A 15,578-nucleotide genomic window follows, 5' to 3' on the forward strand; every position below is an offset into this window, starting at 1 on the left:
CGTCTGCGCATGCTCAGGCGCGGTTGGTGGGGAGTCATCTTTGCCAAGTTCACGTTTGGAGCTGAATGCGGGACGTACTGGAGCCGAGCAAGCCTTTCGAGGCTGAGTGTGAGAAGTCTATCTGTGTCCTAAGCTCTAGAAAGGGAGGCGTCCATTAGACCTTAGTGTCCGTCTTGAGTGACGCGGCGCATTTTTTAGTGTTGAGGTTGGTCCCGCCGCTAACTCAGGTGTGTACGGCAGGTGAAGATTCGGGTCCCGTGGTGCAAAACGTGGTGGCTTGCGGACTCGCAGCCCTACGTGTTCAGGCCTTTAAAGTACTGTTTGCTTTTGTCGGAGCTCCGCAGCTCCACCTCCCGGCGAGGGGCAGGCTCGAGTCTGGAGGCGGGGCTTGTCACTTTGGCTTGTCAGTGGGTTCCCTGAGCTCCAGCCCGGCCTCCGCGACCCTCTTTCAGGACTTGACCTTGGCTGTTTGTTTCAGGGAAAGATGTCTCAGCCTCGGTCCTACTCACTTTGGGGGTCGGATAATTCTGTTTGTGGGCGGCTGTCTTGTGCTCACCTGCCGTCCACCCAATGTTTGCAAGGGGTTGTCACAACCAAAGGTGTCTCCAGGCTTTGCCCAATACGCCCTCCGGGGGAAAAGGTTGAGAACCACTATTTATTTAGGAGATATCCTGGATTTTCGGGAAGCAACCGTTTTCAAAGAAAGGAAGATAAGCCGGGAGCAAAGATGTCTTAGCCACGCGAATGACGGGCGAGGGAGCCCCTCTTGCAGAAGCTCTCAGTCCGGGTCCCAGTCGGCGTCCAGGAGTGGGAGGCGGCCCGGGGACCGAAGCGGGTCAGGGGCTCGACTGATGGAGAAGGCGCCCCTGGTGGAGTTAGGTGCTGCTGGAGGTTTCACCCGCAGAGCCCGACGTGATCCCTCAGCGCCCGTACCGAGAGGCGCCGCTGCTGTCCGGAAGGGATCACCCGTCTCCGCGGCACCGATCCCGGAGCAGGTCCTGCTCCTGGAGAAGGTCGTACTATTAAAGAGCCTACGCGACGCGACCTTGGCCCGATGGTATACCGAGCGGAACCCGCCAGATCGAGGGAGAGATCCAGGAAAACAACATTTGTCATTAAAAGAGGCACACAGCGATTGTGCGGTGGCACATACATGTAATCGCAGTGGCTTTGGAGGCTGAAGCAGGAGGATCGCAAGTTCAAAGCCAGCCTCAGCAATTTTCCGGGACCCTAAGAAACTTAGTGAGACCCTAAAATAAAACATATAAAGGACTAGGGATGTGACTCCGTGGTTAAGTACCCCCTGGGTTCCATCCCCGGTACAAAAGGGAAAGAAAAGGAGAAACAGGGTAGAGGGGTGGGGACCCAGTGTGTGGTTAGGCTAAAATTGTTATATTGTTTCTTTTCTTTTCTTTCTTTCTTTTTTCTTTTTTTAATGGTTGTGCTGAGGACGCAACTCAGCTAAACATGAGCTGTACTACTGAGCTACCCCCCAGACCCTGCAGGCAGTACTTAATGAAACTTTTTTAATGTCTATTAATGACTAACATTAGTTTACCAGCTCTTAGCTGCATTTCTGTTTATTTATTTATTAATTTTTTTTTCAGTGCTGGGGATCCAGGCCACAGCTTTGTACATAGTGCGTAAGTGCTCTACCACTGAGCTACCTGCCTATGATTTATAGCATTTTTTTAAAGAGGATACTGAGGATTGAACCCAGGGGTGCTTTACCACTGAGCTACATCCCTAGCCCTTTTTATGTTTTATTTGGAGACAGGTTCTCCCTAAATTTCTTAGAGTCTTGCTAATTTGCTGAGGCTAGCCTGGAACTTGTGATACTCCTCAGCCTTCCCTGAGTTGCTGGAATGACAGGTGTGTACCACCATGCCCTGCTCTTAGAAGCATTTTCAAAGCTTGACTAAAGCTACCTGGTGACTGTAGGAGGAAAGGCATTGACTTACCTTTCTCTTTTATTCTGTCTCTCTTTTTTTTTTTTTTTTTTACTTTTACATCATTATCATGTGATTTATAAACATGAGTAAGCATTTTATATTGCTGTTATAACAAAATGATGCTTTGTCATTCTTAGCTTTTGGGGGACATGTATGGAATTAATGAGTCTATGTTTGTCTTTTGGAGACTGAATGGAGCTGTTGGAAATAGCAGAAAACAGTGCAGGGAAAACTTTAGAAAAAACCTACCTTGATTTGCCAAGGAGTCTCAGAGCTAAAGAAATAAGCTGTGGAGCAGGTGTACCAAGTAGTGATGCCAAGATGCATTCTAGCTGGGGATATAGTTCAGTTGGTAGAGTGCTTGCCTTGCATTCACAAGGCCCTGGGTTCAATCCCCAGCACCAAAAAAAAAAAAAAAAGCATTCTATTCAAGCCTTTAGGGACTATTGCCAGAAACACGTGATTCACCATTTTTATTTGATTTATCTCAGATAAATATAAAGAGTAATGAAATATAATTTGCTAAAGTTGGAATAGCAAACCTGAAAATAGCAAGCAGACTGTCACCCACAAAAATGGGAGAGTAAGCGATTATTTTTTTAGTGAGCAGCCAGTCTGGATTGTCTGGGATTGTTATTGAAAGTTCCACATTTCAGGAAACCATTCTTGGGTGCAAAAAGTTGTGGTTTTCAGCAGAGCATGGAAAGTTGGGAGGAGTGATATAAAACCACATGGTAGCCCAAAAAATAGCCTGAAATGGTAAAAAATACTTTTTTTAGCGGTAAATGAATATGGCAGTGGTCTGTCTTTTGCTGGAGGCTGAATTGGCATTTGTTACCTAGGTTTATGGTAATGGGTCCTCCATTGATGGATTCCCTCAGAGAAACTTAAATTATGAAGCGTGTGCAGCTTAAGTTATATTTGGTGTTATCCCTCCAGTTAACTGTTGTGCTTTTGCTCTTCTAATTTTAACTTTGTGATAGTATCCTGAGTACACTGCCAGGGCCAGCATGACCCAGACATTACCAAAAGGTAAACAGCTACTTTATTTTAATGATAGGTGAAAGACACATATAATTGGCTTAGGGAGGTAAATTATTCAAACAGGTCAAGAAGACCATTTGAAACTCTGTTTTTTTTTTTTTTTTTTCAAATCGAAGTACCAAAGAGCTAGGGCAAACAGTTTTTATTGCCTTGATTCACCACAATCACTTGATATGCTGTAGAGAGCATGATCATGCAGGAGGTACAGAAAAGAATTTGGGGAGGAGCTGGGCGTGGTGATGCTTATCTGTATCCCAGCAATTCAGGAGGCTGAGGCAGGAGAATTTTGAGGTTGAGACTAGTCTGGGCAACTTAGTGAGACCCTGTCTCAAAAATAAAAAGTATTGGGGATGTAGCTCAATGGAGAGTGGCTGTGAGTTCAATCCCCAATACCTCTCCTCCCCCCGAGAAATGTGGGTTTGGGCATGATGGAGAAGGGGATATAGAAGCACATATGGAGACTGAATCTCCCAAGTCCAGGATGAGACATGAAAGTTCTTTTAATCAGTGCAAAGGGTGTCCCCCAAAGACACCAATGTTCAGTTGAAAACAGTAGCCACTGAATTAGTTTGAGCATACTACATAAATACTCATCATCCTATCATCCCCTTGATTGCTTTATAAAACTGAGTAAAGTTGCATTTCCTGATTCAGAAGTTGCAACTTAAATGTCCTGTGGGCGAACAAAAGGGGAAATTTTGATAACAGGTGTGTTAGCACCTTGCAGTTCAGAGCTGATTTGGTCAGATCTTATCTGTGATCATGCTCTCTACAGTATATCAAGTGGTGAATTGTTAGTCTGTAAACAAGTCTGGATGGCGCCTGGCATATTGCCAGAGGGAGTGGTTTGTGAAGTAATGTCAGCGAGCTATTAAGTGTGGAGATTCCTTATTGGTTGACTGATGTATCTAGTTTATGCTAATTAAGATAAGCTGTGTGGAATGTATAAATACCGCTCCTGTCCTACAATAAACGGCTCCCACTCCTGCTGTATCAACGTACACAAGTTGTTCGTCACCCCCCCGGTTATTTTGCTGCAGCCGGACTGCGGCAGTGAATCATGGCAATAAAAAACTGTTCGAGAGCTGGTAGAGTGCTTGCCTTACATGCACAAAGCACTGGGTTCAGTCCCCAGCAAAACACACACACACACAAAATGTTCCCCCTAGCTCTTTGGTACTTTGATTTGAAAAACTGTGTTTCAAATGGTCTTCTTGATATCTGTGAAGATTTTGATGAAACCACAGAAAACATAAAAAACTTACTGACATCTTGTCCAAATACAGACTAGATTTTGCTCACCTATCTGCTTATTCAGCATAGAGCACACATGTAAATTTTGGCAAATTCCATTCTGTCTATAAGCTTCTTACCAAAGAAAATGAAAAGATCTTACATGCTTAATGACCTATTCAGCTTGTACACAAGACTGCTAAAAAGGGGTGTGGTGCTAGGGATGTGGCTCAAGCGGTAGCGCGCTCGCCTGGCATGTGTGTGGCCCAGGTTCGATCCTCAGCACCACATACAAACAAAGATGTTGTGTCTGCCGAAAACTAAAAAAATAAATATTAAAAATTCTCTCTCTCTCTCTTTAAAAAAAAGGGGGGGTGTGATTTACTTTTCCATGATATTGAGGCCTTCTTAATAATAGTTTTTCATTACTTCTCAGTTTCCTCAAAAGATGCAGAAGCACTTAATGAGATTTTTTTTTTTTTACTTTGTAGCAATAGAAGGAGATAGACTGTTTAGATCTGTACCTGTCCTGTGGCTGCCATTGTTGCCAGTCATAAAAACGATGTAACAATGTTGGTCTGGCTGTAAAATCCCCTTCTCTTTTTTTTTTTTTTTTTAAATATTTATTTATTTTTTTAGTTTTCAGTGGACACAACATCTTTGTTTGTATGTGGTGCTGAGGATCGAACCCGGGCCGCACGCATGCCAGGCGAGCGTGCTACCGCTTGAGCCACATCCCCAGCCCAAAAAATCCCCTTCTCAAAATGCAAGAAAAGGAGAATATCAGGCTGAGGATACAGCTCAGTTGGTAGAGTGCTTGCCTTACATGCACAAGGCCCTGGGTTTGATCCCTAGCATCACAAATATATAAATAGAAATCCTGATAATGTCCATCTTTAATTTAGAAATTGAGGATGAGAATGAATAAAAGTGTTAAACTACAACAGAAACTTATATGCTTTTTGTCCAGAACTATTTGATGACCTATGAAGAAGCCATAAGGAGCCTAGAAAGGACAGGTTGACTGCACCTGAGTTATTTAATATTATGAGTAAGTTGCAACATCAACTCCTAACACTGAAAAAATAACTCATTGTTTTTTTGAAAGAAGGTTGCTTTAGAATTCAAAACAACATCACCAAAAAAAGGGCAACCAAGTTAAACAGACTTTCTCAATTGCTTTATAAGAACAATAACCTTTTTGAAATCCACTTTCGATTTTACAAGTTCAGATTGCCTCTGGTGCTTGGCTGGGCATGTAGTACATGCCTCTAATCCCAGCAGCTCTGGAGGCTGAGGCAGAAGGATTCTAAATTCAAGGCCAGCCTCACTTGGCAACTTAGCAAGGAGGCTCTAAGCAACTTGGTAAGAACCTATCTCAAAAAAGAAAAGAAAAAGGCTGGGGATGTGGCTCAGTGGTAAAGTGCCTCTGGATTCAATCTCCAAACCCTCCAAACAAAAAATTACCTTTGTGCTTTAAAACCATTTTCCCCGAGGAGAAGTTTAACTTAATAACATTCAGTGTACTTCAGAATGATTAGAAATGATGAGCATTTTAGACATGCATTGCCTTTATGATGCAGAGGATACAGAGAATTGACTGACAAACAGGTGGTCTATCCAGACAAGCCAGTAGATAAAAGATAGATGGACATTTTTGGAGAGCTAGAAATAAATTCCTACAAGTCTGAAGATCTGCTGTTGCCAGTAAGCAAAACCCTAATTATTCCATGCCCAGTGTTTTTATTGAGAGAATATTCCGAGTGATGTCATCACATTGGACTGACACCAGGAGTCCATGTAATGTGGACTTGATAAGAGCAAGCTACAAGTCCAGGAGAATTTCACATCTGACTGTGTTCAGTTTTTTTTTTTTTTATGTCCTTTATTGTACTTTTTCCTAGTAAAGAATATAATCCAGGACTACACATTGTATTTAGTTGCCTTGTTTCTTTAGTTTGGTTTATTTATTTATTTTGTAATTTTAATATTTATTTTTTAGTTTTCGGCAGACACAACATCTTTGTTTGTATGTGGTGCTGAGGATCGAACCGGGGCCGCACGCATGCCAGGCGAGCGCGCTCCCGCTTGAGCCACATCCCCAGCCCCCTGACTGTGTTCAGTTTTACCCCTGCAGAAAAGAATGGTGTCCTCCAGGTTGCAGGTGGTTCAGAGAAGGATTACTGGAGAAGGAAGGCAGAAGAGTAAAACTTTACACATCCAGGCATCTGGCGCCCAGTGGTAATCCCAGCTGCTTGGGAGACTGAGGTAAGAGGATTGCCTGAGCCCAGGAGTTTGGGGCCACCCTGGCAACATAGTAAGACGTCATCTCAAAGAAAAAAAAAATGGTTTAAAAATATCCCATTAAACTGGGTATTGTGGCACATGTGGGTAACACCAGCTAATCAGGATGCGGAGGCAGGAGGATTATAAGTCCCAGGCAGCCTGGATATCTTAGTGAGACTGTGTCTCAGAATAAAAGAATTAAAAGGGCTGGGGATGTAGCTCAGTGGTGGAGCACTTGCCTAGAATGTGTGGAGCCTGGGTTCCTTTCTTAGTAACACACACACACACACACACACACACACAATCCCACGAAATCATGAGACACTGTAGTTTCAAAAGCTTACTTTTTGCATTTTAAGATTATTGAGAAGACTGGGGATGCAGCTCAGTGGTAGAGCGCTTGCCTAGTACATGCGAGATGCTGGGTTCAATCCTCAGCATTACATAAAAAAAAAAAAAGAATAAATAAAATAAAGATATTGTGTCCAACTACAACTAAATATATTTTTTTAAAAAGAATATACAGAAGTAAATATTCAATATGAATTTTAAAAGTTATTTGCTGTATCAGAATAGAAATATTTAAAATTGTTCTGTATTTCTTAGACATTGCTTATTCCTATTAATTATTGTCTCTTTTAACTGGTTCTTTTGTTTAAATAATCACATTTATGTAGCTGAAAGATAAATAATATAGCCTATATGCCGCAGTCTGGCTGGGCACAATCAGGAGCCACTTGTCAAAAGAAACTAACTTTATATTTAGAACCACACACGACAAACAAAATAGTCTCTCAGGAAAAACCCTCAGAGCCTCAACTGCCACCACCGGCTTTCCACAAGCCTCTCTCTCCCACCCAAGCTTCTCTCCACCTCCCACAATCCTCCTGCTCTTGAGGCCGATTGGCTGGGTCACGTGGGCGGAGCCAAAAAAGTCCCCCAATGAGCAGCTCCGTGGTCTGAAAGGGCAGGGAAACAGTCCAATGAGCATCACCGCAGAGGAGCCAATCAGCTAGATGTTGCTGGGGCCGAGGAGCCAATCAGCTAGATGTTGCTGGGGCTGCTGTGAGCCAATCATCAGCCGGCAGCTGGAAGTTTGCTGGCAGCTGGAAGTTTGCTGGGGCCCCTCAGGCTGTGGCTCTCAACATCTCCCCCTCTCTGTTTAAACAACAAGCATGTGGCTTAGGGACCGTGCCTGTTAGGCAGTCCAATTCAACATATGGTCCTTACCCGTCATCGGATGAACTGACCTCTAGGCGTCAGCCTCCTGTCTTAGGTTGGTACCACTGCAATTGGATCATACCCGTCACTGACTACCGGTCCAGCATACAGCCATACTTGTGGATAGGCCTTTGCACCTGTGGGGGGGTGAGGTTCTTTGCCTCACCTCTGTTGGCCCCCAAATTTTAGACCATCACTAGTAGAGGAGGATGCAAAATGCCATGACATTAAGCCAATTGAGGGCTCCTTTGAAAAATTGTACCACCGGTGACATCATCAGCAAAAATACCCCAACACTACCATAAGTCGCTGCACCAACAGATAGTTCACAATGCATACAGGTGAGCTCACAATGTGTCCAGGCAAGTTCTGCAAGCAGTTCAGTGATGGCTATTGTAGAAGCTGTAGATTGGTTTTATCTTTGACTTCACCAGCACTGGGATGAAGATAGGAATTCTGGCAATAATGGCTAAAGAAAAAATTATGTAACATTCCAGAAGGCACTAAAAGAAAACAATTTTCTTAACAATTTACATTGTCTTCACCGGCACTGGGATGAAGATAGGAATTCTGGCAATAATGGCTAAAGAAAAAATTATGTAACACTACAGAAGGCACTAAAAGAAAACAATTTTCTTAACAATTTACATTGTCTTCACCGGCACTGGGATGAAGATAGGAATTCTGGCAATAATGGCTAAAGAAAAAATTATGTAACATTACAGAAGGCACTAAAAGAAAACAATTTTCTTAACAATTTACATTGTCTTTAAGAGAATTATTAAATATAATGAAAAGGAAAGGTGAAAGTAAACAAACAGATCTGTTAACCTTCTTTTTTGTTTACATATTAAAACAATCCTCAACAGTTGTTTACCCAATTTAAATTAAACCATATAAATCACGTGAAAAAAAATATTTGGATCCATTTTATCATGAGCGCTCATCATATATGATATATGGACATACGTACATTCAAACATATAACACAAAACACAAGTGTGCACACATAATATAATACATACAACACATAACATTATAGTAAAGGCCTTATAACTTTTTACAGGTGAAATCTCCATTGCAATGTTTAAAAACTCTATAGTCAAAAAATAGAACTGATCAGCAAAACATTAACCTAGGTCTGTATGAGCTCAAAAAACAAAATAGAACTTCATGATATGGCAAAGGGCAATAATAAAATAGATATTGAAAAAAGCATCCTGGTTCTGTTGCAGATGTAAGAATAGCCAAACTGGAGTTTTGGATATCAGTTGTTATGGATTTGAGCCAAATCATCTTCTTTTTGGTCTGTAGAAATCGCTTTAGTTAATCTTTCTGGAATCCAAATCGGCTGCTGTTCTCCCTGTGGAAACACATAAACAGACCCCCGACTCCAGACAATCACTGGGTCAGGACCTTGGTTAATCTCTCTGGAATCCAAATCGGCTGCTGTTCTCCCTGTGGAAACACACAAACAGACCCCCGACTCCAGACAATTACTGGGTCAGGACCTTTCCATTGTCCTGTTAGAATATCCTTCCAAAGTACCTTGGGCTTATGTACATTTTTTGGACACATATGCCTTTCCGCAGCACTAAGTCCTGATGAATCCAAATTTAAAAAGTTTAGAGTAAAAAGGGTTATTTTAAGTTTATCTTTGGGGAATATATACCCCTTCCCAATTCCTTCTTTTTGCTTTAATAAGTACATTTTAATAGTTTGATGAGCTCTTTCAACTATGCCTTGTCCCTGTGGATTGTATGGGATTCCTGTTATATGAGTAATGCCAAATGTTGAGCAAAATTGTTTAAAAGAGGTAGAAGTATAACCAGGGGCATTATCTGTTTTTAACTGTTTTGGAACACCCACAGTGGCAAAATTTTGTAAGCAATGAGCTATAACATCTTTAGTTTTTTCTCCGGCATGAAGGGAGCCCATCAAAAATCCAGAAGAAGTATCAACTGTAACATGCAAATATTTTAATTTTCCAAATTCTGGCAAGTGTGTGACGTCCATCTGCCAAATATGGTTAGGTATCAATCCTCTAGGATTGACTCCAAGATTAACTTGTGGTAAAAAGGTCACACAATTTTGACATTGTTTTATTATTTGTCTAGCTTGTTCCTTAGTTATTTTAAAACGCTTTTGTAAAGTATTAGCATTGACATGGAACTTTTTATGAAAATTTATAGCTTCTTCTAGTGTAGAGAAAATATGTATGTCATGTGTAGTTTTATCTGCTAAATCATTGCCCAAACTAAGGGCTCCAGGCAATCCTGTATGTGCCCTGATATGTCCTATAAAGAATGGATCTTTTCTGTCCCAGATTAGACTTTGTATAGTGGAAAGCAAAGAGAAAACAGTAGAAGAAGGGGAAATCCTACCAGCATCTTCAAGAGATACTATAGCATTAACTACATACTGACTATCAGAAAATAAATTAAATACAGAATCTTTAAACATCACAAAAGCTTGTAAAACTGCATTAAGCTCTACCTTTTGAGCTGATTGTTTGGGTACTAAAAATGTAAAAGTTTGATCAGGGGTAACTACTGCTGCTGTACCATTATTTGACCCATCAGTGAATATATTTGGAGCATTCATGATAGGTGTTTTTCTTGTCATTTTTGGAAAAATTACAGGATGCAATGACCAAAAAGACAATAAAGGATTAGATGGTAAGTGGTTATCAAATGAAACATTAGATTTACACATGATTATTGCCCTAGTATTTAACTCATTAGCTAACTCATCAATTTGATTCATAGTATATGGAGTAATAATTTTATTGGGAGAAATCCCAAACACTCCCTTTGCTGCTTTTATTCCTTTGAGTATTAATTGTCCTACAGCCTCAGGATACCTAGTAAGAATAGTGTTAGGAGAATAAGATAAATGTATCCATAATAATGGACCTTCTTGCCAAAATACTCCTGTAGGAATATTTTTTGTTGGTAGTACAATAAATAATAAAGGCAAACTTATATCAATTCTATCCAAATGCATATTTTCCATATATGTTTCAATGATTTTTAATGCCTTTCTTGCTTCAGGCGTTAACATTCGGGGTGAATTTGGATCTGATGGACCTTTTAGGATATCAAATAAAGGTCCCAACTCTCCTGTTGGTATACCTAAATAAGGCCTTATCCAATTTATGTCTCCTAATAACTTTCGAAAGTCATTAAGTGATTTGAGTTGATCTACTCGTATTTGAATTTTTGGTGGACGGACCATGGTTGAGGATAATAGAACTCCTAAATAATTAATTGGAAAATTTAATTGTACTTTATCTATTGCTATCTCTAGATTATAATTTTTTAATAAGTTTGTAAGTGTGGCATAACATTCTAGCAATGTGTTTTTATCTTTGTGTGCTAATAATACATCATCCATATAGTGAAATATTTGTAGTTCAGGATTTTGATTTCTAAGTGGCTGGATTACTTTGTTAACATAAATTTGACACATAGTTGGGCTGTTAGCCATCCCTTGAGGGAGTACTTTCCATTCATATCTCTGATCAGGACCTTCATGATTCAGTGCAGGGATAGTAAATGCAAAACGTGGACTATCCTCAGGATGAATTGGAATTGAAAAAAAACAATCTTTAATATCTATAACTAAAACATACCAGGTTTTTGGCAAAGCAGACAACTGAGGAATCCCTGATTGAGCAGGTCCCATAATAACCATCTCATTATTAATGGCTCTTAAATCTTGCAATAATCTCCATTTACCAGATTTCTTTTTGATGACAAAAATGGGAGTATTATGGGGAGATACAGAAGGTTGTATATGTCCTTCTGCTAATTGTTGTTTGACCAGGTCATGGGCTGCTTGTATCTTTTCTTTAGTCAGGGGCCACTGAGGAACCCATACTGGTCTTTCTGATTTCCAAGTAATTTTTATTGTCTCAGTGGCCCTTTCTGAAAATCCAACCCATGTCTGTCTGTTCCTTGATCTATTTGTATTGGTGCTGCTATACCTTGTTCTTGTTTTTCTAATCTTTTTCCTTTCCTAAAACCTTGTCTATTCATAATAGTGGGTGCATTTTGGTTGATGTTATTTGTTAATGTCAAACCTAATTGATCTAGGACATCTCGTCCCCATAAATTTACGGGAAGATGATCCAATACATATGGCTGTATAGTTCCTTCACATCCTTCAGGATCCTTCCAATCTAATACCATTGCACTTCTATGGGGATTAGTCGCCACTCCTAGGCCTCGAAGCGTTTGAGTGGCTTGTTGTAATGGCCAATGTTTTGGCCATTCTTGACGAGAGATGATGCTAAGGTCTACACCTGTATCCAGTAGCCCATTAAATTCATGTCCTTGAATATTTAGTTTTAGCATGGGGCGAGAATCTAAATTTAAAGAAAGCATAGCCCAATCTACACCTGTGGAGCCTAATCCCTTGGAACCTCTTTCTACAGTACGACTGGAAAATTTATCATGTAGGCTGGGTATTATTAGTAACTGTGCTATTCTATCTCCTGGTGAAATTACTGATATACCCTTTGGAGAACTGGCTATAATTTTTATTTCACCTTCATAATCGGGATCAATTACCCCAGGACTTATCATAAGTCCTTTTAGAGTAGAAGAGCTGCGTCCCAATAATAAGCCTACTGTTCCTTTGGGAAGAGGTCCTTTCACCCCTGTGGGAATGATTTGAACTCCCATCTCTGGAGTTAGTACTGCTCTGGCGGAGGCGCAGATGTCCAACCCTGCGCTCCCTCTGGTTTGTCTGATGAGGGATCTGATGGACAATGTGTCCTGGGCACTACCCTGATGGGGTTGCTGGGTTCCTCCCAGCAACCTTTTAAATAGACACCTTTCATGTTTTTGTATTAAGAATAACAAACGTGTATAAGTGCTCTACACGTAGTATTACGATAGGTTTGTTTGGGCTTAATCCTAGATTGTCTTCCTACAATCAGGCCTTTTAAGCTTCTTAACTATGACATTTTGGTCTCTGTTTTAAGTGGATTCTCTTTGTGGCTTTTCCCCTCAGGACCAATTATCCTTCGTGAAGAGAAGCTCTGAATAATTACTTTTGGCTCATGGGATAAGGCAGACCTTTCAGTTTGAGCTGGGCCTGCACAGACAAACCCAAAGAAAGACTTTCGAGAGAGAAACAGCTGAATTAGGAAAAGATCCAGTACTGGGTGCGTGTTGACTTGTCAGGAGAAAAATAAAGGGATTCGTTTGACCTAAAAAGGTCAGTTGCAATCAGTTCATAAAGGGTTTTCGTTTGAGGGTGTTTGGGGGTCAGGGATTGAACCCAGGGGCACTTAACCACAGAGCCACATCCCCAAGCCATTTTTTTTTAATTTTGAGAAAGAGTCTCACTAAGTTGTTTAGGGCCTCACTAAGTTGCTGAGGCTGATTTGAACTTGCGATCCTCCTGCTTCAGCCTCTTGAGCTACTGGTGTGCCCCGTGGCACCGGGACCACGAAGGGCTTTCTGAATGCCTAATGTGAATGGGTAGGCAGTGGATCCCCCTTCAAATCCCCTGCACAGGAGAGTGAGATGTTCTGAGGGACATGGAGATCACCTGGGCATTAGTTGCTAGGACGTGTTGAAGGAGGATTCAATTAGTGACAGGAAGACTCTCTTAAGGAATTTCATAACAATGAAGCAGAGTGGTTAAGAACTTGGACTTTGGCGGGCTGGGGTTGTGGCTTAATGGTAGCCATATGCTTGCCTAGCACTTGTGAGGCCCTGGGTTTGATTCTCAGCACCAGATATAAATAATAAAATAAAGATCCATCGACAACTAAAAAATATATAAAGAAAAAAGAATTTGGACTTTGGAGGCAGCCAAACCTGCATCCAAATATCAGTTCTGACTTCAGCTAGTCACCCAATCCTAGTGCCCCCCCACTGCCCATCCTAGGGATTGAATTTAGGGCCTTGTGCATGTTTGGCAATTACTGTACCACTGAGCTATATTTCCAGCCCCAAGTCACCCAATTCTAAACCTTGTGGACTGAAAAAAGTTTGAAGCAAAAGGGAACCTTTAAAAAAAAATTACAAAATATAATATAATCTAAAATTAATCATTTTAATGTACATAGTTCTGTGGTGTTGAGTCTATTCACATTTTGTGTAACCATCTCCATTTATACATGGATATCAGTCACATTGTTTGGAGGGCTTACCTTTTTAAATGAACTTATGGAAAAATTATACTACAGAAAGTTACCATATAAATGTCATCTCTCAGCTTTCCTTATTATATTTCATTATTGTGGAATACTTGTCACAATTGATGGACTAATATTGAAGATTCTTGGTTTTTACCTACTGTCCTTTTCCTGTTCCAGAGGCCCATCCAGAAGCCCACCTTTCATTTTGTCGTCGTATCTCCTTAGTCTCTCGTGGCTGTGACAGTTTCTTAAGCTTTCCTTGTTTGGATGACATGACAGATTAGAGGAGTGCAAGCAGGAATGTTGTAGGCATGTGTGTAACATGTGTGTAACATTTTATGATTAAAATTTCTAATCAATTAGGATTACTGTTGAACCCTGACACAAAGACCACCAACTCCAATTTTAAATCAAATTAAAGCAAGCTTGTATTTGTGTACACAAAGAGAGCTGATCAGCGGCTGTCTCCCCTAACACAGGCTAGAGACCAGCCCCCCAGCTTTCCAGGAACAAGATTTTATAACACAAAAAGTTGCAAAGGAGAGTGTCTTGAGAACTTAGAGCTGACAGGATTTTGACAAGCATAATACAAAGGCAGGTAGCAGGTTAATGATCTAGATGGCATGATATTTCAAGGTAGGGAGTAAATTCAGATCCCAACATCAAAATTTATGAGGTACCACTGAGGTTTCAGAGAGGGTTGTTATCTGGTCGGGGGAGCCAGGATTTATGAGGCATCACTAAGGTTTTGGAGAGGGTTGTTATCTGGTCAGGGAAGCCAGGCATGGGTGAGCTCAAGACAAGGGCAGGAATTTCAAACAAGTTTAGAAATCACAGTAATTTATATTAAAACAGAAATTAACTTTTCATGACTTTGAGATGACATGGCTCCCAATCTTGAGATGGAATTAGGCTGGGTTCATCATTACACTGTTGGGCCTGCCTATATACACACACACACTCCCCCCCCCCCCCCCTTATTGTTTCCCACTCAACCTTTGCAGTTTTTTCTGACTTCATCTCCCTCCCCTGTTTCTCCACACAGCAGCCACACAGAGTCTTAAAAAATACAAAACGATCCTTTTTCTCCGAATGCTTGTCACGATGGGCAAAAGATGCAGTTCAGGGGGAGAAGTAAAGAATGTCCATGTGCTTCTGCCCCTTCCAATCAATGCTTTATTCACTCAAATCACTCAATACAATTTCACTGTCAAGGAAACGACAATCCTTAATGCTAGGCACTGCAATAGGATAATCTGTTCACAGCAAACAATTCTAGATTAACTTAAGCACTGCAAACACACTTTTTAAAAAATATTTTTTAATATTTATTTTTCAGTTTTTGGTGGACACAACATCTTTATTTTTTTATTTTATGTGGTGCTGAGAATCAAACCCAGCACCCCGCGCATGCCAGGCAAGCGCATTACCACTTGAGCCACATACCCAGCGCAAACACACTTAATCATGAGAGGCTCTTGACAAACATTTCCTCTGCCCGCTAAGCTCAAGTGCCAGATCAAAAGTCTCAAGCCTTAGGCTCTAAGTCCACAGAAGCACACTCACTCAGACCCCGTGATCAGGTCAGGAACCAAGGCAGGATTTTCCTGGGGTGGAGCTGATGGCTGGCAGAGGAGAGGGTCGTAGGGGGAAGTTGTGGTTCTCCCTAGGGTCAAGATGTGGCT

At 41.1% G+C, this 15,578-nt stretch overlaps 2 long non-coding RNA genes across 2 annotated transcripts; both read left to right on the plus strand.

The window, feature by feature from the left end:
* Positions 1–4,087, plus strand: LOC131423213 (uncharacterized). The gene is made up of 2 exons (XR_009224346.1): positions 1–227; positions 664–4,087. It is a non-coding gene; the product is annotated as an uncharacterized LOC131423213 (long non-coding RNA).
* A 487-nt stretch (positions 4,088–4,574) lies between these two features.
* Positions 4,575–12,973, plus strand: LOC124110024 (uncharacterized). The gene is made up of 2 exons (XR_006857156.2): positions 4,575–6,497; positions 12,756–12,973. It is a non-coding gene; the product is annotated as an uncharacterized LOC124110024 (long non-coding RNA).
* Positions 12,974–15,578: the final 2,605 nt, after the last annotated feature.

The sequence above is a fragment of the Marmota monax genome, unplaced genomic scaffold (genome assembly GCF_021218885.2).
Source record: "Marmota monax isolate L192 unplaced genomic scaffold, Marmota_monax_Labrador192_F-V1.1 WCK01_AAM20220418_F8-fsc00008, whole genome shotgun sequence".
Lineage (NCBI taxonomy): Eukaryota > Metazoa > Chordata > Mammalia > Rodentia > Sciuridae > Marmota > Marmota monax.